Source organism: Chelonoidis abingdonii, chromosome 2 (genome assembly GCF_003597395.2).
Source record: "Chelonoidis abingdonii isolate Lonesome George chromosome 2, CheloAbing_2.0, whole genome shotgun sequence".
Lineage (NCBI taxonomy): Eukaryota > Metazoa > Chordata > Testudines > Testudinidae > Chelonoidis > Chelonoidis abingdonii.
In genome coordinates, this window is record NC_133770.1 from 81,517,506 (window position 1) to 81,540,688 (window position 23,183).

The 23,183-nt window shown below is 46.3% G+C and overlaps 1 protein-coding gene across 2 annotated transcripts in view; it reads left to right on the forward strand.

Moving 5' to 3' along the window:
* POMGNT2 (protein O-linked mannose N-acetylglucosaminyltransferase 2 (beta 1,4-)) overlaps positions 1–23,183 on the forward strand; it is a 51,943-nt gene that overhangs the window by 14,118 nt on the left and 14,642 nt on the right. Inside the window, exon 1 of one of the 2 annotated variants that reach the window (XM_032784124.2) lies at positions 220–294. The exons of the other annotated variant lie outside the window; for it this stretch is intronic. The gene's annotated coding sequence lies outside the window, so the exon portion shown is untranslated. Of the gene's footprint in view, positions 1–219; positions 295–23,183 lie in introns of those variants that run through there. 2 annotated transcript variants of the gene reach the window in all.

Here is a 23,183-nt window from a genome sequence, read left to right on the forward strand (position 1 = left end):
ACAGTGTGCTTCATTAAGTTAAACTGGTTTTAATAACATGCATATGGCAAGTTTTCCAATAGTGTAAGCTTATGTTTGTGTTGCTAAGAGCAAGGCAGGCACAGGGGCACCAGTTTAATAATCCCACCTAGGGCACCATAAATCCTAAGAACGGCCCTGACCCTAATGGTAGAGAGTGATCACTACCATGACACGTTCCTGCTTTATTATAGGAGTGGCATGTGCTGGAGGGATCTGCAGTGTGATTGACATTCCATGGTGCTTCCTCTTTATTTTCTTCACACAGGAGAAGAGGTGAGTGGGTGGAGGATACCTGAGATGTCTGGTTGGAGGAAGAACATGATTTATTAGTGTTCCTTTGGCTGAATGGATACACAGCATATATTATTTAGACATTTGAAAAATAGGGTACTGTTATGTTTTTAAGGCCACTAGCAATCAACTCTGTTGGCATAAAATCTTGGCACATTGATACCTACATTAAGTTTATAATGTGTGTCCTATTTATAGTGCATTTACTATATAGCCAGCTTGTCTAGTACAGATTTAGTAAGACAATGTGTATAAATAGTATTGACATCTATCGGACAGGTATAAAGTTAATGTAAGATTTAACTCTGGATAATATGCGTTCTGTAGACCTACTGAATCAAATTTATGGAATCACGTGGATTTAATCTGGTCTGTTTTTTCTTTATCACATTTAATAATGACTACTCATTTCACAGAATATCTATAACTTGAATTTTTCTTTTGCATTAGTATAGTATTTCTAAGTGGTGTGGTGTGTGTGTGTGTTTGTTTTATTATGTGCATCTTCCCATTTCTGTTCCCCAGATTTGATAATGGTATTCTGCAACTAGACAGTCCAAAAAAAAAGTGTATGCTGATTCCTTCTGTCTTGATTCTGTGAAACCTACTTCTTGATTTCTCCACAGTGTAGCAGGAAAGGGGGCTAGCATAGCAGTGCTATACTTCATCACATTGAGCATGAAAAATTATGTGTCCTAGACAGTTTACCGACATGTAAAAACACAAATTTATGTCCTGAAGAATTTACAGTCTAAAGCACTGATCCAGCAAAGCATTTAACACAAGTGTAGCCCCATTGACATTGAATGGGACAACTCACATACACCTCTACCCCGCTATAACGTGACCTGGTATAACATGTGTTCACATATAGCACAGTAGCAGCGGGGCTCCGGCGGCACTTTAAAGGGTCTGGGGCACCAGCTGCTGCGGGGAGCCCTGGGCCCTTTAAATCGCTGCTGGAGCCCTGCTGCTGCTACCCCAGGGCTGTGGCAGTGGGGCTCGGGCGACGCTTTAAAGGGTCCGGGGCTTTGGCTGCTGCGGGGAGCCCCAGTCCCTTTAAATCACCGTCGGAGCCCTGCCGCTGCTACCCCGGGGCTGTGGCAGCGGGGCTTGCCAGCGATTTAAAGGACCTGGGGCTTCCCACAGCAGCTGAAGCCTGGAGCTCTTTAAATCACCACTGGAGCCCTGCCACCCCTACCCCAATATAACGGGGTTTCAGCTATGACGTGGTAGGGATTTTTGGCTCCCCGCTACCGCGTTATAACAGGGTAGAGGTGTATGTAAAATTAAGCACATGTGTAAATGCTTTGCTGGATCAGGGCCTGAGTGGTCAAAGGGAAGATGAGAGGCATGCAAACTGATACTTTTGCAACAGACTAGAATAGCATCTGCAGAGTGAAGGGGAGTAAGGATCAGCAGCTAGTCTGTTTACCTGCTAGCTTAACCCGCAGGCAGTCTAACAAGCGCAGCTGGGCCCCATTTGAGCTACCTCATTGGCTGAGGGGATTAGCAGATCTGCTTTTAAGATCAGCAGCAGGGTACTGGCTGCCCAAAGCATTTGTCCACATCTACGATAGTTCCTGCACCTGTTTGTTCCCAGCCATGCTTGTCTTGGTTTTGGTCCCGGTCCCGGTCCCAGTCCCACTCCCACTCCTGCCGTGCCTCACTCCAGGAGACCCTGTTCCGAACCTCCACTCTGATTCCTGACTTTGGCTCCAGGATCTGGTGTCTGACTCTGGTTCTGACCCTTGGCTCTGACTCCAGCTGTGACTCTTGGTTCTGGCACCTGGCTACTGACTCCTACTCTGCCCAGTAGGCCTGACCATCCACGTCCCAGTCCCTAACAGTTTAAGCAGCCTGCCAAAAGGAACTCGTCAGGAGAAAAGGGGCGCCATTCTCTGCTGTCGGAAACGGTGTGCGCTGTACAGAACTTGCAGGGTCACGTTGCTGCCCTACAGCTCCAACCCCGAAACAAAGATTCCACTGCCAGATAAATTCAGTGGTGACCGTGGGAAATTTTGTGGAGTCCTACATCAGGGTCGACTTCCGTTTCTTTTGCAACCACAAGCATTCCTCACCAGCCAAGCCCAACTAGGACTTACCATCATCTTGCTGACTTGGAAGGCCCTGGTTGGGGCTCCCTGATGGAGAAATCTAGCCCGCTTCTGGGCCTGTTTGAAAACTTTGTTCAACTCTGGTGGTAATCCTTGATTACCTGAATTGCACATGCACAGCAAAGGCTGTGGTTGAAGCAACATGGCAGGGGCACGCTTATCTGTTGCCAAATTCGCTGCAGAATTTCGACACCTGGTAGTGGACACTGAGTGGAAGGAGGTTGCGCAGCATTATGACTGCTTCACTGAGGCCAAGCCAGAAATCAAATGAGTAGCTGGTGCAGGTGATGTCCCCACTTGGCCTGGATGATCTAATTGAGCTATGTGTTAAGATCGATAACTGTCTACCAGAGTGCTGCCAAGAGTGAAACTTAGCCTTCTGTACATTGCCATTTTCCCAGACCCCAGCTCACCAACTGCTGGCTTTGCCCCCCAGGCTGAGCCCATGTAAATCAGCCCTGGCTTTCTGATGCTGAGAAAAAATTGATGCCTGTATTGTGGAGAACCTGAACATTTTGCATCAGGCCATCTTGCAAAGGCTTGACCTGTGTCCCGGCTGGGAAAACATCAAGTCCCATCAAGTATCCCATCAAGTATCATTGTGGTTTCCCCAGAAATTCTTCCTAGCAAGTGTAGACTTCCCAGAAAATCCATCTGACAGTGTTATCTTCAAAAAAACTCAATTTGCAGGACAATTGTGATGATAAATGAAACAAACATTATCTGGAGTCTCACATATTTAAAAAAACAAAAGCCACTGAAACTATGATGATAAAAACAATGCTAGGAGAGTCATACAATCATACAGTCATACACGGTGGGGTATAGAAGTTGGAGGGAAAGTCAGAAATGTGTTGGGTTCTGGTTAACCAACGCCAGAGTACCAGCATACAAATATCAAAATTGGATACTGCAGTTAGGAGAAGGAGTCCCCGATGGGACTGGGCTAGGTTGGTATTCTCCTTTTCCTAACTGCAGTATCCAATTTTGATATTTGTATGCTGGTACTCTGGCGTTGGTTAACCAGAACCCAACACATTTCTGACTTTCCCTCCAACTTCTATACCCCACCGTGTATGACTGTATGATTGTATGACTCTCCTAGCATTGTTTTTATCATCATAGTTTCAGTGGCTTTTGTTTTTTTAAATATGTGAGACTCCAGATAATGTTTGTTTCATTTATCATCACAATTGTCCTGCAAATTGAGTTTTTTTGAAGATAACACTGTCAGATGGATTTTCTGGGAAGTCTACACTTGCTAGGAAGAATTTCTGGGGAAACCACAATTGTCAGATACATTTTCTGGCAAGGCCTATGCTTGACGGATATTACTGGCAAAAAGACTTGTGTTACATTGCACGTGCAGATTGCCTGTTTGAATGCATATATTATTTGGATTTTGTTGAATCACACATGGCATAACAGAGTAAGGGACTGATGTTTCTCAGGGATCTGGATACAGAAATGGTGAAACCTTTCGTTCAGGAAAGGAACATTGCAGTCTTGCTTTGGTTTCTAGGGAAGCCGCGTCTTGTGCCCTCAGTATTAACAAATGGGGAAGATATTTCGTCTGTACCAGAGAACAAGACAGAAAAACACACCAAAAAGGTACAAAGCGTGAACACTTCGTATGTTCTGAACATATCATCTGTTTGCTCCATTTGTTCAAAGTAGTGGGCCATTTTACTGCCACTTCAGTGTGTTTGTGCCTTTTTATATTGTTCATAGTTTTATAGTTCACTTGCTAGTTACTTTGGCCACCTCAAGACTTGGAATTTGGTGTCAAGAACTTTATGATGGCTGGGCCTGTGCACCTCTGTCAAAAAAAAAAATATACAAAATGGTGGAAACTGTGCCCAAACCACAAGCCCATGTTCAACGCCATTCTGTCTTCTCCAGCCACTGCTTGTCTCATCTCAGCAATGGGTCACATGTCCATGGACTTCATTGTGGAACTGCCTCGCTGTCAGGTGCACACAACGATTTTAGTGGTGGTTGATCTTTTCATTAAGATGGCACACTTTGTCCTGTGCTGCACCATCATTACTGCCCCAGAAATGGCTTGCCTTTTCCTAGAGAACGTTTTTCGTTGTCATAGATTGCTAACACGCGTCATGTCAGACCAGGGCTTTCAGGTTGTCTCCCATTTCTGGTGGGAGTTTCTAAGGCTTTTGGGCATAGAATCCCTCATCTCGTCTGCATATCATCTGCACACCAGTGGGCATGTGGAACAAGTCACTCAGATCCTTGAGCAGTTCCTTAGTTCAACAAGCAGTGATGACCAAGAAAACTGGGTTTCCCTGCTTCCCTCTGCAGAACTTGTGTATAATAATACCGCATGCATCTCCAACCTACAAAGCCCCTTCTTCGCCAACTAGAGGTTTCATCCTCAGTTTCACTCTCGCATCCCTGAGAAGTCTCTAGTACAGCTGACATCTGCTAAGGAGGCTTACAAGCACCCTGGTGATCAGTGCCACCAGGCCACCCACAACCTTGTCATAAGGGATGAAGTTTGGCCGTCCACTCAGAATCTTAGGTCAGCGTGCCCGTCAGCTAAGTTAGACCACCAATATCTCTGTCCATTTCAGATTCTGGAATGGGTCAGTCCAATGGCATTCAGATTCCAGTTCCCTAGGTTCCTCAGGATTTAACCAGTGTTCCATGTCTCCCTCCAGAAGCCTTATGCCAAGAATCCTTTTCCAGCCCCATCCACCATGTCATCCTTTCCTGTCACTGCCCAGGATCAGGAAGAATATTTATTTTGGCAAATCATTGGCTCCCAACGTGTTAGAGGAAAACCCCAGCACTTAGTGGCCTGGGAGGGTAATGGTCTGGACAAACTATCGGGAACCAGTGGAAAATGTTCATGCCCTGGACCTGCTGCACAAGTTTCACTAAACCTATCTTGACAAGTCCAGTCCTAGGGCCTCTGGGAGGTGCTCTCGGAGGAGGTGCCTCTGCTTGTGAGTAATCCACGTTGACAAAACAGTAGAGCAGCCCTGGGCATCTTCTTTCTCTGGGTCTTGAGTCTTGATAGTTTTTCAGTTGCTGGACTGTGGACTCCTTGTTTATCTTGCATTTCCCTGCTGTGTTTTTTTTGCTTTTTGGAATTGCGTGGCATATTTGCATTTTTTGTCTGAGACAGTGTATTCTTTGCTTTCTGATTCTGATACTCAGTGACTAGTTACCTTTCACTGTAATTGGGTTGATGTGAAGTTGTTCTTCTTTCCATTTGATGTAGACTTGCATCTTAATTTAGAGAAAAATGTCAGTGCATGAAGAGAGAGACTCTTTCAGAGTGTGGAAGGGAGATTGTGATCTCATGGTGTAAATCAGAAGAAATTCAACTGAAATGAATATGATTACGTTTTTGTACAACTGGGGGAACAGGGGAATCTGGTCCACCATCAAGCCCTATATTTCTATATTTTTCAGCTACTGTATCAATCTCCTATCTTGAATTTATGCAATTTGTTTCTTTTCTCTGGCTCTTTCTTTCTGGTTTTGGATATTGCAAGTTCACCTTTCCTTCACACATTCGATGTTTGGGTGTGGGTTGTACTTCTCTCTTCCTTTCTCCTCTTTTCCTGTGCTTCCCTTTCTCAACCACTTTATTTCAGTCTCATCTCATCCCTTTTTATGCCTGAAATCCCCATTGGCCCTCAGAGTAGAAAATAAAGCTGACAATCTGTCTCAACCACGAGGTCTTTTTTTTTTTTTTTTTTTTTAAGAAAAACTGTTTACAAGAGAGAAAGAAAAGGGTTCTGCAGTTTTTACTCTTCCTTTTTAAAGAGTCTCCCTGTTCACCAGCTAACAGGTAAAATGTTTTTGCCAACTTTATTTTTTGCCCTGTTTGTGGCTTTGATTACTCTTTGACTCTCACACACATTCAGAACTTTGCTTGTACCGCCATGAAACCGTGTGTAATCTTGATTTCGTAACCAGTTGATGTTCTTGGTTCTGTCATACAATATTTTGGCTCATTCTTTCGAAACACACTTGGAAGTGTCTTCCTCTCCCCCCGCCCTTGGCTGTGTCATGTGAAATTTTAAAAAGAGGTATAGATAGTCAGTGACAGCTGAACTCCTCCTCACAGTCAACACTGAGGCCTTGGCTACACTTGGAGGTCTTCAGCGCTGGGAGTTACAGCTGTCTTCGTACAGCTGTGTAGGGAAAGCGCTGGAGTGTGGCCACACTGACAGCTACCAGCGCTGGAGTGTGGCCACATTTGCAGCATTTGCAGTGCTGTTGGGAGTGGTGCATTATGGGCAGCTATCCCACAGAGCACCTCGTCCCATTTTGGCGCTGTGGGTTGTGGGAAGGGGACGGAAGGGTGCGGGTCATCCTGCTTCCTGTCTCAATGCCCCGTGATGCATCGTTTTACATCCCAGCACTCCCTGTTTTTCCGTCCACGTTTGGCGCCATTGTGACTCTCCCAACGGTTTCTGTGCAGCGCGATTTCTGTGGGAAATGGAGCCCAAACTTCTGAGAACTTTGCTGACGAGTGCCAGCACGTCACATTTGGCAGTTGAGCTATTCCTTAAGCTCCAAAGTGATGAGGAGTCCGACGATGATTGCGAGTCGCCTGACGCGTACGACACGACATTGCTTGTGGCTTTGACAGAAATGCTCAGCACCGTAGAACGCCACTTTTGGGCTCGGGAAACAAGCACTGAGTGGTGGGATCACATCAAAGATCGGAACGAGCATGGACTTTCTGGATGAGAAGCCACTTTCAGGGACTGTGTCGAGGCTTGCCCCAACCCTGTTCGTGCGTTCTTTAAAGGACAACAGATTGAGAGCTGCCCTTCAGTGGAGAAGTGGGTGCTATTGCAGTAGACTCCAGACCAGCTACCAATCGGTCGCGAACCATTTGAAAGTGGGAAAGCGATTCAGTGGAAAGGTTGATGCAAGTTGGGGCCATTAATCGGCATCCTGCTAAGAAGAACCGGACTGGGAAGGGGGGGGAGAAGAACCATGACTCTGGGGAACGTGCAGGACATTGTGGATGGCTTTGCACAAATGGGTTTCCCTAACTGTGGAGGGGCGATAGATGGGACGCATATTCCTATTCTGGCACCACCCCACCTAGCATCCGAGTACATTAATCGGAAGGGGTATTTCTCTATGGTTCTCCAGGCGCTTGTGGATCACCGTGGGCATTTCATTGACATTAACACAGGCTGGCCTGGAAAGGTGCATGATGCACGCATCTTTCAGAACACTGGCCTGTTCAGGAAGCTGCAGGCAGGGACTTTTTTCCCAGACCGGAAGATCACAGTAGGGGATGTCGAAATGCCCATTGTGATCCTTGGAGACCCCGCTTACCCGTTAATGCCTTGGCTCATGAAACCGTATACAGGGAAGCTTGACAGGAGCAAGGACCGGTTCAACTACAGGCTGAGCCGGTGCCGAATGACTGTGGAGTGTGCTTTTGGCCATTTAAAAGGGCGCTGGCGATCTCTGTATGGGAAGCTAGACTTGGGGGAAAGCAGCATCCCTGCGGTTATATCCGCGTGCTGTACCCTCCATAATATTTGTGAAGGGAAGGGTGAAACATTCAGTCAGGCATGGACCTCTGAGGTTCAACGCCTGGAGGCTGAATTTGCACAGCCAGAGAGCAGGGCTACTAGAGAGGCCCAGCACAGGGCTTCAAGGATCAGGGATGCCTTGAGGGAGGAATTTGAGGCTGAAAACCAACAGTAATGTTTGGTGCCTTGCACGGGAGTGAAGTGCAGTGGTTACAATGTTAGTAGGAATCTGTTTTTCCTAAGCTGATTTGCAGTGCCTGTTTCTTTCCTGGGCTAAGGTATCTTTGACTTTCTGCAATAATAAAGACTGTTTTCAAAGCCAAGAATTCATTTATTGAAAAGAAAAAAACTTTATTGACAGACACACAACATTTTGGGAACCTAAAAGGGCAGGGGGTGGGGTGGGAAACTGTACAGTCACAGGTTTGAATATGTCCTGTCTGGAGTGCTGTGCAATGACTGCTGCACTTCAGGATGGCCTATACTGCATGGTGATGGGGGTTGAGTGCAGAGGGTAAGGGTCGTAGTTCTCAGGGCTGGTTGGTGAACGTACAGGTGTTAGAGGCAGCTGGTGGAGGGCAGAACCTGGATGCTGGGGAAGGGGGTTTTGAGCTGACATTGGGGCACAAGGGAGAGAGCTTTGGGACGGAGGGCGGGGGCGGTGCAGTAGTGCTCTGCCTGCATGGCTGCGAGCGCCTGGATAGAGTCCGCTTGGCGCGCCAGGATGCTTATCAGCTGCTTTGTGCTTTTCTTCCTGGCCACTGCGTTTCTCTGGCGGATCCTGCTTTCCCTTTCCCTCCAGTCCTGCAGTTTTGGATCACTCTGCCAGAGAGAATCAATAACTGTTTGCAGCAGGTCGTCTCTGCTTTTTCGCGGCTTCTTCCGCAGGTTTTGCAGTCTTTGAGCTGCTGTTAACATGGGCAACTGAGAACTCAAGGTCGCTTGTGGAAAGGAAAAAAAGGCAACAGTTAACAGAGGCAGCATTGTTTAGATCTCAGACAGTGATTCCCAGACAGTGAAGGAGTTTACAGTCTTCACTTTAGCATAATTTTCCCATACCAAAAAGAGCATACATAACCCACAGGAGCCCCGAAATGGTGAGTAAGGGGAACTGATTGCTTCAGGGCTGTGCTGAGGTTTCTGTACGTTGGGAAAGCAAACTGCTGCAGGGAGCACCTACAGTGAACACTCTCCCAACATTTTCCACAGGAGTTAATCCTGGAAGATATCTCGCTGGTGCGGGTCACCTGGGAAGAGCGGGACGGTCTTCTACAGCAATGCGGATTTCGCCCTGGCCCCTATGCAGCTTGCCTGTGTGCAGCAATGGTCCCCTCACCTCTCATGGCACAGAGGCGCGGATGCGTTAGCCTGACTGAGACAAGGACAACAGTGGCTCTCCCTATAAACTTGCGGAAGCGCATTGCCCACGCTCTGGCTGAATCTTTTGAAGAGATTACTGAGGCCGATTACCGCAACGTGATAGACCACATCAATGAGCTATTCCACATCTAGGCATGCATGCATGCAGCCCTAACCCTCCCTCCTCTCCTGAAACATTTCCATCCTGAAAATAAAAGCCACTTATCGGGAACCCGCTCCTCTGCTTGTCCTTCACCAAGTACCGGCTGCTGCGACTGGCTGCCTTCCTCCTGGCTTGAGAAGAGCTCCTGGCTGCATGCCTCCTGGGACTCCAGGGTGTCTCCCCCCACTCCAGTACCCTCACTCTCGGTTTCCTCCTCCCCCCACTCCTCCTCCACCTCCACCTCCCCCTCTGCTCTGAAGTATCCATCATGGTCCTTGGATTGGCAGTTCGGTCACCCCCAAGTATCTTGTCCAGCTTTTTATAAAAATGGCAGGTCATGGGGGCAGCACCAGAGCGGCGGTTTCCCTCACGGGCTTTGCAATAGGCACTCCGCAGGTCCTTCACTTTAATCCTGCATTGCACCGCGTCCTGGTCATGGCCCCTTTCCAGCATGGACCTTGATATCTGCCCATAGGTATCGTAATTCCTACGGCTGGAGTGCAGCTGTGACTGCACAGCTTCCTCCCCCCAAACACTGATGAGGTCCAGCAACTCGCCATTGCTCCATGCTGGGGCTCGTTTGGCGCGTGGAGGCATGGTCACCTGGAAAGATTCACTGATTGCACTCCACACCTGGCTGAGCAAACAGGAAGGGGATTTTTAAAATTCCCGGGGCATTTAAAGGCGGGTCACCTGAGGCCAGGGCAGTAGAGTGCGAACTGATGAGCAGAGTGGCTGAACAGGCAATCTGGGATACCTCCGGAGCAGCGCTGCATCACCAGCGCTGCAGTCGTTATTCCCCAGGCAGAGCAGGAGTACAGCCAGCGCTGTATCCAGGGAGATACAGCGCTGTATGTGCCTTGCAAGTGTGGACGGTGAGTAAGTTGCAGCGCTGTAAAGCCACCACCAGCGCTGCAACTCTCCAGTGTAGCCAAGGCCTGAGTGCCTCCTCTTTAGTTGTTAGATGTCTTTTAAGAGTGAAAGGAAAGGGGCTGGGGGGCATTTTGATGTTAAACAAGGGTTGCTTGGTTCTTTGCATGAAATCAGCATCCATGGACATAGAGATTAAAGACTGGAGGGGAAAAAAGTTCCTTTGAAGAAAAAATCATTTTTATTATTTTTAGAGGAGAAAATTTTTACTGGTTCAAGTTTTTTTTTCTCTCAGCAAATCTCGTGGCCCAAGCGTGTGTGTGTCCCCGCACCTGAGCCTGGAATGCTTCCTCCCACCTACCCATGAGGCTCAGGTTGCTGGAACCCTGCCCCACCCCGCAAGAGGCTATTGCTGTTTGCTGCAACTCTTCTTGCCAGCACCCTGCTCCCATGTGAGCCCTGCTCCCCCCTACAAGGGGCCGGCATCTCCACTCGCCCCTCCTCACAAATTCCTCCGCACCACACCCCCTTTCTTTTGACAGAAGTGGACATTTGTTCTGTTTGCTCTTGCCAACTGATCCAGTTGGCAAGAACAAATGGGACCAAAGCCCACTTTTGCCAAAAAAGTTGCGACAGGGCTTAATAAAGGGACTATCCCAGCCAAAACGGGATATCTGGTCACCGTATTCATAGGGGATGTTTTTGAGGGTTACTCCTGCGCACCATATTTTAAAGTTCTGCAAATGTTATTTGTCAGATAAATGTGGAAGCTCCAGCGTGGCACTGGGGAGCACTGGCTGCACAGAGGTGGGAGATCACTGTGCAGCTCCCCTCCCCCCCAACCTCCCTGGGACATGGACTCAACAGTGTGGCTGCACCCAAGCCTGACACAGTGCAAGAGCTGGGCCTGCCCCAGAAACACCCCGGGGCCCTGCCCTTCTGCGCCAGGTATACCAGGTTTCGATAGGCAGGCTCAGTAAGGCAGGATCCAAGTGTGGAGGGGCTCAGTGTGGGAGGATCCAGGTGTGGGTTGAGAGGGTTCCGTGTGGGGCAGTCTGGGTGCAGGAGGCTCAGCGGGGAATCTGGATGTGGGTGGACAGGGGGGATATGGATGCACAGGGGGTTCTAGGTGCAACAATAATGGGACTCTCTGGGATGGGGGGGTCCAAGTGAAGGTGGTTGAAGCTCGGGGGGGGGGCGGTTGGGGGAGGTCCAGATGCCAGGAGATGGGGCTCAGTGGGGTGGTGATCCAGGTGCAGCTGGTTGGGGCTCAGTAGAGTGTGGGTGGCTTGTCAGGGTGGTCCAGCTGCAGGAGGAGTGGGGCTCGCCGCGGGGGTTTCTGAGTGCGGGGGGACCTGAGGCTCAGTGTGAAGGTCTGGTGTGAGGGGCTCTGGGGGTTGGGTGAATAGGGGAGCAGCTCCCTGTTCAATTGAGGAGTGATGGGTGCAGGAAGCATGGGGAGGGGGGAGTTTGTAGAGCTTCCTACAGCCGGGAAAGAAATCTATGGGTGGGTCTGACCCAGCCCTGGGTGCCGTGCAGGGGAAGAGGAAGTCCCGTCCTCCCTAGTCCAGCTGGGACTAGCAGCTGAGCCTGGCGCAGGGTAGGAGCCACCAGCCAGGTCTTCCCCCAGTCCTGCCCCCTGCCCCACCATGATTTACCTCTCTGCTGGCTGCCTTAGGCACCTGAAACCTACTGCTGGGGAGGGTTGCATGACTGCTGTTGTTGCTTCCCTTTGCTTCGCCGTCAGAAAGTCATTTTTTATTCTGCGCATGCACAGTGGTGCAGAATTTCCCCAGAAGTAAAGGGTGGAGGTTCACTACACTGATCCACCACATATATAACCTAAAGCAGCCCCTAGGCTGCTGTAACTGAGGCCAGGGCCATGCTGACACAGGATCAGGGAACTGTAACTGGCTCCCTGATTGCATGCTCCCCAGCCGTTGTACTGAGAGGAGCTTGGGCACAGGAGCAGGGAGCCAATGATCGTTTTTTATAAGGATATATCTAGTTTTGCTTCTTCCTCACCTGGTGATGTACTCTGACATCATAATCCTTCACTGATATTTTTTTAAAAAGGCCCCTTTGTGAAGTGGCTTACTCCCAGAGATTAGTTTCCCAGATAGTATTAGAGAGCTCTAGGGCCTGCTTGTCCTCCCTCTTAATAACTTTCCACACTGCAAAATCTTTACATTTGGGGTGTTTTTGAGGTAGGTCTTATCACTTTAAAACATCAGTTTAAATATTTTAGAGCTGACTCTGCAACCTGTGCACTGAATAACACTTACTTATGTGAAAAACCCCTTAACTTTGATGGGACGGTAGATAGGACTTTGTTCTACTTAGCATAAGGGCTGCAGAATTGGGCACTTAGGCCCTGATTTATTTAAGCCCTTAAACCCATGTTTTGTTTTAAGCTATCGATCTTCCTCTGGGTTTTGTACTGCTGCCCATCACTTGTAACATTGGATCACCTTCTGTGTAGAATGGCAATTGTAGAGTCTCTCATGGACTTCTTGGGGTCTCTGGCTCTTCTCTGTTTTGGGGCTCTAGAAAGCTCTGCTTGGTTTTGGAGGAAGGGGGTTCTTTGGCTCTGAGAGGGAGAGGTTGATGCTATGAACGACTTCTGGTTACGGTGAAAAAGCTTTATCCAAAAGGAAGGCTTGCAGCATTTCCTAAAGGTCTCAGCCTCAGGATTCCAATCTCAGTTTCATTTTAACCTCAAACCATTCTACAGAACAGTCACAGATGAGGCTTTCCATGCACAGGAAAATGTTGGCTGTGGATCGCTTGCCACTCTCTCTGTGTGTTTGCTGGTTGCTCCTGTCAGATCTTTGCTTTGACACTTACCCTTAAGCCCAGCCCTGCAATCTCTGTGTGGTATGCACCAGGGTGATGTCCCAGATGACAGTAAGAAGGCTGCCTAAAGGCACATGATAGAATAGCCCTCCTGCCTGATACACCCTGTCTCGGGGTAAATATATTGATAGTAGCCGTCATGGCCAATTAAAAACTGACTGCAAACTGGTTGTCAATTGTAGTGGCAACAAGTAGGCGTTCAAAGTCTGTGTAGAGTGAAAAATGAGCAGGAATGTCATGGCTTAAAAAACTGGGCACTAAACTACAATGGCTATTTTAGATTTCTCCAGCACTCACCCAAGGGTCTCCATACCGTCAGTCCCCCGGTCTCTTCTGAAGCTGGGTCTTCCACAGAACAGTCTGTGTCACTGATTGCATTCTGCAGCATTTCCAGTGCAGGGAGATGTCCACTTTGAAAAACATATTAATTTGTTTATTTGAGGTAAATCAGATTCAGCCCAGAAATCTTGCTGTTGTGATTGGCAGTATTTTCTCCTGCATCTTTACACAGTGGGAGGGAGGAAGACAAGGGAGAACCAAAACCTAAATAAAATAAAAGCAGCACTAGGATCAATTTTCCTCATAATTTCCTTTTGTGCTCTGCTGAGACGTTGGAAAGGAACACCTGGGAAAAAGATCTGAACCTACAGCACATGCTTTCAACGCACCTCCACATAACTTTCCTTCATTACAGAGAGACACTGACTGTTGTTGCTGAGTGGTTAGGCAGTCATTTATTCAGCACTAATACTGTTGCGTGAAAGCCTTCATATTGCAGAAGAATGAGAATTCTTTGTTTTTTAATTCTTTCAGTCCTGATGATGCTGGTCCCTTTTTAATGGTTTGTTCTTGTCCCTGCTCCTTGCATCTGACTTTTTTTGCTCTTCTGAGGCTATTACTCATGTTCATGCAGAGAGCTGAGAGTTAATAGGAAATGAAGGTTGCAACTGTTCTCCCCGTCGTCTATCTGGTACAGCACATATATGAGGCTACATCCTACCTTGGGTCCCAGGATAGTAACAGTCCTCCATATACAAATATAGTTCTGTGCCATGATGTCTACAAGTAAATCTGGAGAGCAAGTTGCAGCGAAGACCCATGCCTACCAATAATGGGGGGGCAGAGTGAGGGCAGCCAGCTTCAGCGGTGTTACTGAGCATGCTCAGTTCACGTCCAGCAGCAAATCTGGGGAGGAGGGGAGTATGTGACCCCGCATGCTTTCCCGCCCACCTCCTCGCCCTCCCATGTCACCTCTGGCAAGTTGTTTTATATATTTTATTTCTTTAGACATTTATAAAAGGCACCAGTTAATCATCTTGCAGTGCACAAAACTTAAGAGCCATCTTTCCCTTTCTTAATTACAAAATTTGGCATGAGGGCTTACAAAAGTTGAGACCCTATTCAGGAAGGCACTTGAACACTTACTTAACTTGGGACATGTGGCTAAGTGCCAGTGACATCAGTGGGAGTTAAGCACATATTTAGTACTTAAAGTTAAGCACGTGCTTAAGTGCTTTCCTGAATCAGGGCCTTAGTGATGGGATTTTTATTTCTCATATGGGCACCCAGATACAGTACAGTGATATTGGGCATAGTATATTCTGTATTGCTAGGCGTTTCAGTATAGTCTGTATCGCTTTGTAAAATACATTTGCTTTATTCTGTGCCTGACCTCTAGCTTATGCGATTTATTCTTTGTAGATATGTTCTCTGTTAATAATATGTGCCTTCTTAGAGAGGTGCATGGAGAAGTCCTCCACTTGTGGCTGCCAAACGCCCTGTGTGGAAAGAGGGTGGACTACTGCCACAATCCCACCCTCCAGAACGCTTCAGAGGGCACACCGTGGTGCTTAGGGCCTGCCAAGGAAAGGCTAAAGTTTGGGTGGGCCGACGCAGGATGGGGCTGGCTAGGGAAGACACACATTGTTTCCTCTTTGACCCCATGGAATTTGTCTAGCTGGTGTCTGTGCCGCAAGAGCACCCTGGGTAAAGTAAGGTCATAGGGGTCGCTAGCATACCTCCATTGGACAAGAGGAATCAGGGGTGGGAGGTGGCGCTGGGATCCAGAGCTGCTGTGGAGGTACAGGGTTTGAGCATAGATGGGCTTGGCCTCCTGTGAATCCCCAGGATCTGCCAAGTTGGGGTATGGATTTTCCACAGGGAACAACCCTATCCCTTTCCTGCAAGGATGATGCAGGGGAATTTCCTCATGGAGTTTCCCTTGTAAAAGGTCCCCTCCCACAGCTCTTACTGCATGCTGGGACAGTGTGGGCCATACACTTATTGATTTCGTTTTTTAAACGCTGTCTTTTCTCTAAGATCACAAGCATTCTGTTTCTGTCCTTGAAGAATTTCCTTTTTTAATTTGGTGCATTTATTTTAACTTCGCCCAGGCTAGAAATTCTGTATGTTTCACAGGAGCCAACTCTGCTGCATCCCACTCCAGGTGAAACGCTCTGACCGTTCTGCAAGGCTTTAATAATGGGTCAGCCATCTGACACATGAAGCTGTTGTATTTAAATGAAATACATTGTAGGGCTGACTTGCCTCTGCATTTAGTAACATGGTTGTTCTCGTAGGACTGTGTCCTGTGCATTGACAAATGAACTCTGGAGGGGTTGGGATGTACGCTATGACACCTACAATAATACTAACGATGTTCTGACATCAGTTTAATCTGCTTAAGGTAATATTTGCCCATGGCTTTGTGAGTTTCTTTTGTGCTCTGATCCACAGCCTCTAATTACAAATTTGAATAAATAAAGCAAGAAACCTTTAAAAATGGTTTCCCTGGTTGCTTTGCCTTGATGAATAAGCATAGGTCTGATCGCCATTCCTTGCAGTTTTCTGGCTGTCAGGGGTGTAAAAGGGTTCTTGCTGGCTATTGAACTGTAATTCTTGCATATGACACCTAGTGCATTCAGAATGGCATTGTGCAAGTAATTCAGCGTATTCATCACACTTCTCACCATTGTGTGGATCAGTTCACACTGAAGTTGAGAAATATGATTCATATTGCTTTCTTCTCTTCCCCTGTCAATGGCAGCAGGAGGCCTCAGAGCAATGTTTGAAACCGAAAATGCCTGGCCTGCAGCCATGTGGAGGTGGTGCTCTGCTGGGCCCTCTGAGTCCTCTGTAATCAGATAAGAGCCAAGGTAGGAATTGTTCTTTTCCACATGGTACATCAGACCACAGCAGTTATATGCTGAGCAGAGTATTTTAAAGAAATGTCTGAAATGGTTCCTATAGCCTAGTTGGTCCTTCGACCCAAGCCCTGAGTTAATTCTTTTTAACTGTACAGATATTTTGTGGCCAAACATAGAATCATAGAATCAAAAGGTTGGAAGGGACCTCACGAGGTCATCTAGTCCAACCCCCTGCTAAAGGCAGGACCATTTTCCCTAAATAATCCCAGCCAGGGTGCGGTCTAGCCGGACTTTAAATAGCTCTAAAGATGGAGATTCTATCACCTCCCTAGGTAACCCATTCCAATACTTCACCACTCTCCTAGTCAGAAAGTTTTTTCTAATATCCAGCCTCGACTTCCGCAGCTGCAACTTCAAACCATTGCTCCTTGTTCTGTCCTCCGTCACCACTGAGAACAGCCTAGCTCCCTCCTCCTTGGAGCATCCCTTCAAGTAGTTGAAGGTTGCTATCAAATCCCCCCTTAGTCTTCTCTTCTGCAGGCTAAATAAGCCCAGTTCCTTCAGTCTCTCTTCATAAGTCATGTGCTCCAGTCCTCTAATCATTTTTGTTGCCCTCCGCTGGACTCTCTCCAATTGTTCCACATCCTTTTTGTAGTGTGGCGCCCAAAACTGGACACAATATTCCAGATGCGGCCTCACCAGTGCCGAATAGAGGGGAATAATCACATCCCTCGATCTGCTGGCAACACTCCTACTAATACAGCCCAGTATGCTATTAGCCTTTTTGGCTACAAGAGCACACTGTAGGCTCATGTTCAACTTTCCATCTACCGTAACCCCAAGATCCTTTTCTTCAGCACTGCTACTTAGCCAAACAGTCCCCAGCCTGTAGCAGTGCATGGGGTTTTTCTGTCCTAAGTGCAGGACTTTGCACTTGTCCTTGTTGAACTTCATGAGGTTTCTTGTGGCCCACTTCTCCAATTTGTCTAAGTCTCCCTGAATCCTATCCCTGCCCTCCAGCGTGTCCACCACTCCCCCCAACTTGGTGTCATCTGCAAATTTACTTAATGTGCAAGCTATCCCATCATCCAGATCATTAAATTCTCTGCTGCTTTCCACCTTGCATAATGGAGCTGTGCAAAATGAGTATAATGCCACCAAACCAGAGTAGTAGTGTATTACACTCATGCTACACGGGTGTCAATGGTCACACAAGGGGCAAGGCTCTCAGACCCAGATTTTTTTTAAATGTTGTAATAATACCGTATGGAGGGCAGGTTATGGTGACGGCATCTCTATAAGAGATTGGCTAGCAGAGAGAGTAGTTAGTGATATATGGCCAGGAGCCCCTTTCCAGTTCGTAAAGGAATTAAAACACATCTCGGATACAGTACACTACAGTCTTTGCTTTTACATGGCCTGAAATGACAATGTCTGTTGTGATGCTGTGCTAGTCATCTGCAAGTGTTTTTCATGAAGTGACTTAGCAGAAGCGTACTCCTGGGTTGCTTGGAAATACTACTTTTGATCGGGCTTTCCATACGTTGCTGCTGCCACCATTGCCGCCTCCTGAAAGCTTTCCCCACACTTTTCAAATGTTTGAAGCACTAGGACTTTGTTTTGTTTAGGGGAAGTGGGAAAGCATGTAGGCTCTGAACATAATGGAAAACAGAAGCTTAGTGAGAAGCCAGATGCTACAAACAATCCAGTTATAATCTTGTTGGGAAACAGAGGCATGTTATAATTTGTACTAAGACTATTATGGTCCACTTATAAGAGAATGCATAAGCCAGTGAAGACAGTAGAATGCTCCCTATTCCACCTTAGATATTCACATGTATAGGAGAGGGGTTTTTTGTTTGTTTTCTTGCTTGAACTGCATGATCCTATGCTAGATTTCATTTTTATACTTGCTGAGTTATCCTTTCTATATAGTGTCATTAGGGAGATATATATATTTTAATATCCTGAGAATGACTCTTAATGAGGCTTTACCTTTTCCAAAACCACCTCCAGCTAGTGCAGGCTTCTTCTGTATTACTTCCCTGGTGATGCTGTAGGGATCTCATCCCCCCTGTTGCAGATGTTTTGGGGCATGTGCTGGAGGAGAGTTTGTGTTTCTCGGCATCTTCCAGGTTGGAACAAGCGATTAGTCCTCCCTGTCCCTTCTGTCTTCAGCACATTTAAAATGTACTCTCTTGTACTCTGTCTGCTGGCTCCGGCATCTCGGTTGGTCCATGGGGCCAAATTCAGCCTTGATGTATGCAGCGACTCCGTGAGAGTTACCTGGGAGAATTCCTTTGTGAGTGTTGCTTGGTGGGTAAGGCATCGGTCTTCGATTCAGGAGATAGGGGTTCTGGTCCTGGTCCTGGCTTGGTGTGGCCTGGACAGGTTTATTTCACTTCTCTGTGCTTCAGTTTCCTTATCTGCAAAATGGGAGCATGTTCTTTTTGTGATGTCATACAAATGGAGGCCTAACATTGCAACTGATGTCTCAGAATTGACCAAGTGAACCTTTTTCTATCCCCATGTGTCTGTTATGTCTATTTCCTTTACTGCCCTGCCAGTTTTTATTACCGTTAGCAGTGCATGGCCTATGCAGCTATGGAAGAGGGAGCTGAATCCTGTCCTGTCTTGTGTGTTAGCCAAATAGTAACAATTTTGCGGCAAGTATTTAACAGACTATCAGTGAAAAAAAGTGACCAGAATGAACACAGCCTGACTTTCTGATCCCAGGTTCAGTTAGAAGCACTGGTGCAAAAACCATCTCTCAACTTGTAAAATGAGCAAACATGATTTGGAAACTACTGAGAGAATAAATGTGAAACCCCTCTGTGTCACTCTTCTCACCATGGCCCCAATCTTGCAATATATTGTAGGTAAGTGGACTGCTGCTTCTGTATGGAGCCCCACTGAAATCTGTGGGACTCTTTCTCGGTGCAGCAGTCCTTCTGTATGCAACTAATGGTAGGACCAGAGCCAGTGTCACACTTCAGTAAAGTCAATGCAACTCCAAGCAGGGTGAGGAGAGAGATTTAAAATGTGAAAAATTCAGATAGCTTGTATATGCCTCCTCAGCAGATCTATTATGGGGGGAGGGATAGCTCAGTGGTTTGAGCATTGACCTGCTAAACCCAGCGTTGTGAGTTCAATCCTTGAGGGGGCCACTTAGGAATCTGGTGCAAAAATCAGTACTTGGTCCCCTGCTAGTGAAGGCAGAGGGCTGGACTCAATGAACTTTCAAGGTCCCTTCCAGTTCTAGGAGATTGGTATATCTCCGATTATTACATTACTGTGTAATATAGATAGAGAACACAAAGCATGTGCATATTTACATGGGTGTGTTTGTGTGAATAAATGTATCAGTCTAAAATAAATATGTATAATATAAGTATTTATATTTTAGCTGTTTTAGCCAGTGTACTCCCTTACCATGCACTCATTTGAGGGCCATTTGGAGAAGGTGCTCAAAGTGGAATTTTTCATTTGAAGTCTCTTGGGAGAAAATACTATTCCCCCATCAAAATACTTTCCTCTTTGGAATCTAGTTTGTGGTTGAAAGCCCAGCCCTGTTGAAGTCAATGGCAGTTTTCCTGTTAACTTCTATGAAACTAGGTTTTCATCCTAGATGTCCAGAGCCCTGGTTTCAGTACACCAAGTACCATTGTTGCCCTGTCTGAAACCTGACATTTGTCAACAAGACAAGGAAGCTTCTAGAGAGAGATGGTGGGTAAGGTAATATATTTTATTGGACCAACTTCTGTTGGTGAGAGAGACAAGCTTTGGAGCTTACATCGAACTCTTATTGGTCCAATAAAATATATTACCTCACCCACCTTGTCTCTCTAATATCCAGGGACCAACACGGCTTCAACAAAACTGCATACAATGAAGCTTCTAGTAGTTTGACATGTTTTTCTTGTGTGCTCCCTTTTTAAACGGAGAATTGCTTTTCATTTTAAAACACTGCAGGAAGAACAGTTTCTTCTGGAGTGTGCTTCTAGGTCTATAAATAATAAATGTTGTAATTGGGAGTGACGCAGGTTCTCCTGCAATGTCTATATACAAGGCAAAGATTCCGTAAACAACACTGTTTCCTTGCTGCTTGCCCTCCCTTGGCCTAAAAGAAGGCTATTCAAACCTCTCTGCCAGTCTGTTTATGTGGTAGCACTTTTGGGGGATTCCAAGACGTTCATTATTTTCTTTACGTGGTGCTATGTTTAAAGGTTGAAACTTTACAATGTGAATTAAATATTTATTGATCTCTTAATGAGGTTTGACTAGCATTCTCCTGGCTCAGGCTGGTGTGCAGTGGGCAGCTTATTTGACTGCAGTCTGGGGCTGCAACAGTTCATGTTTTGTATCACACTAGTAATAGGTAAATACTGTAGTTACTATTACAGGGGCTTTATAATTAAATTTTATGTTTAAGTAAGTTATCAAGGCTCCGATCCTGGGGGGACCTCCTGTGTCCATGCGGAGCCCCATTCGCTTCAGTGGGACTCTTCCAATAGGTTTACATAGCTGCTGGGAGGTGTGATTGCTAGTGCAGACAGGCTTGCGCTTGCTCAGCTCAAGCTAGTGCACTAAAAAGAGCAGAGTGGACACTGCAGCACAAGGAATGGCTTGGGGTAGCTGGCCGAGCTCAAGCTAGGGTTGCCAGTTCTGGTTGGCTGTTCCATGGAGGCTTCACTCCATGACATAACCTTTCATTAGAGATTAATCTTTAGTTCCTGGAGACTCCAGGACAATCCTGGAGGGTTAGCAACCCTAGTCCAAGCCCACCCAACCCTCTTGGTCCAAGCTTTGGTGGCTAGCCCGAGCTGCTGCCAGTGCTGCAGTATCCACACTGCTGTTTTTAGCTCACTAGCTTGAGCTGAGCTAGCATGAGTCTGTTTACCCCTGCCGGGAATCATACCTCCCCATTGCAGTGTAGATGTGTCCTACAGTGCAAGGATCTGTCTACACACAGCTCATGGCAGGGTGAAGGTCACACTGTCATACTGTTTCTGGCTCCAATCCCGTGAAGTCCTTTAGCTTGTCCTCCATTTTAAGCAGATGCGTTGACTTCAGTGGGACTGTGTGCTTAAAATTAAGCTTGTGCTGAAGTGCTTTACTGGATCAGGGTTCTTGATGTAAACTTTTAACCTTGGGGTTACATCTTAAAGGGACATTGAGTTTGACAAATGCCAAAATTCCATTAAATTGTGGGTTATTTTCCCCTGTGTTGGGAGGACATTGAAAATCTAGATACTATAGTAAGATTTACATATTTTTTGGAGGCACAACAATCTTGATGGTTCTTCTATGAGTGAGTGTTTTTGCTGTGCATGCATCTTATAGTAGATGCATTACTTTACAACGTGCCATGTGAACCAACTTCCTCTTGACACGATAAGCCACACCTCTTTAAATCCCTAGAAACACCTCCATTGTTATAAAGGGATGTTCTTATTGGTAAATAAAGACCAGTTTGTTTTTCCAAACAAAGTCAATTATCATAAGAAGCAAACATTAGCTAAGATGAAGGGCCTAGTGGTGCAGTCTTTGGAAACCAAACTTCCCGCTGAAATAATTAAGGGGCTGATCTGAAAATCTCTAAAGTCAGTGAAAAGACTCCCATTGACTTCAGTGGGGTTTAGATTGGGCCTTGAAAGTCTTGTGTGTGCAAGGACTGTAGAATTGTGGGTCATGTTGACTCTAGTAATGGCAGGCCTGAGATAGATATAGATGTATAGCTGTTTCCACGTGTAGTTAAAACTTTGAAGCTCAGTATGGGCAGACTGAAAGCTCCTATCCTGACCCACAACACACTGCCATACTTCCTCTGGCCCCTGCATTGCCAACGTACAGTGAGATGAGTTAAAGACAGAAGGATGACTCTGGGCAGTCTCTCTCTGTTGTGTTTGCAAGATCCTTTTTGCTTGTTTTGTATGAGAATGTTAAGGCAGAAAAGCAGTGCTCTAGAGCAGTGCATCAGAAACCATATGTTTTAATCCTGTGCTTCTCTAATGCAAATAACATTACTTTCGGGTCATCTTTTCATCAGACTTACTTTGAAGGTCTTGCTTTGTTAAGATCCTTTGTCAGTTTTACAGAATGCTTAGGTTGGTTGGTGTGGTGTTTTTTTCCCCCTTGCATATTTGGTTTTTATTTGTCTTTTTAATATTCACTCTCAACCCCCCTAAATTAGAAACAGACTCGGGTCTTAATCCCACAGACACTTTCACAAGTAACTTTACAAATACGAGTAATCTCTTTAAGTTCAATTGGACTGTGTAGTAGTATTATGCACATACATAAGGGTTTACAGGATCAAGATCCAAATCAGTACATGTGGTGCTCCTGGAGACAATTATGCTAGAATAGGTCCAACTGGTATAAATCCAAAGTGTAAAATTACAGTATGACCCAGTATAACCCAGTGTATCTGTAGCATAAATCCATTTAACCTTCTCCCTAATGATTTATAGTATGAGTCAAAAAAGAGATGCTAACTTGACTGCTCTGGGCTGCTCTTCCTACACTTTTCAAAAAGGGCTCCAGGTAGCATACTGCTACCATTCATAGCTGAGAGTTTTTCAAACCGAATGCCCCTTACACAAAATGTGAATAATTAAGGTATGTGGATGGGGCTTTGTACTTTCTCCTTTGAGCAGCTAGGATAATTGTTGCCAAGAGCAAGAGAAACCCTGCATCTTGTCTGAGGGCAACCATTTTTATTGTGTTTGTGTGTGTGTGTGAGATTTACTATCGGGACTTTACTATTGGGAGTAATCTCAGTCATTCCATTGGTTGCTGTGAGACTACTCCAAGTCATAAGCAT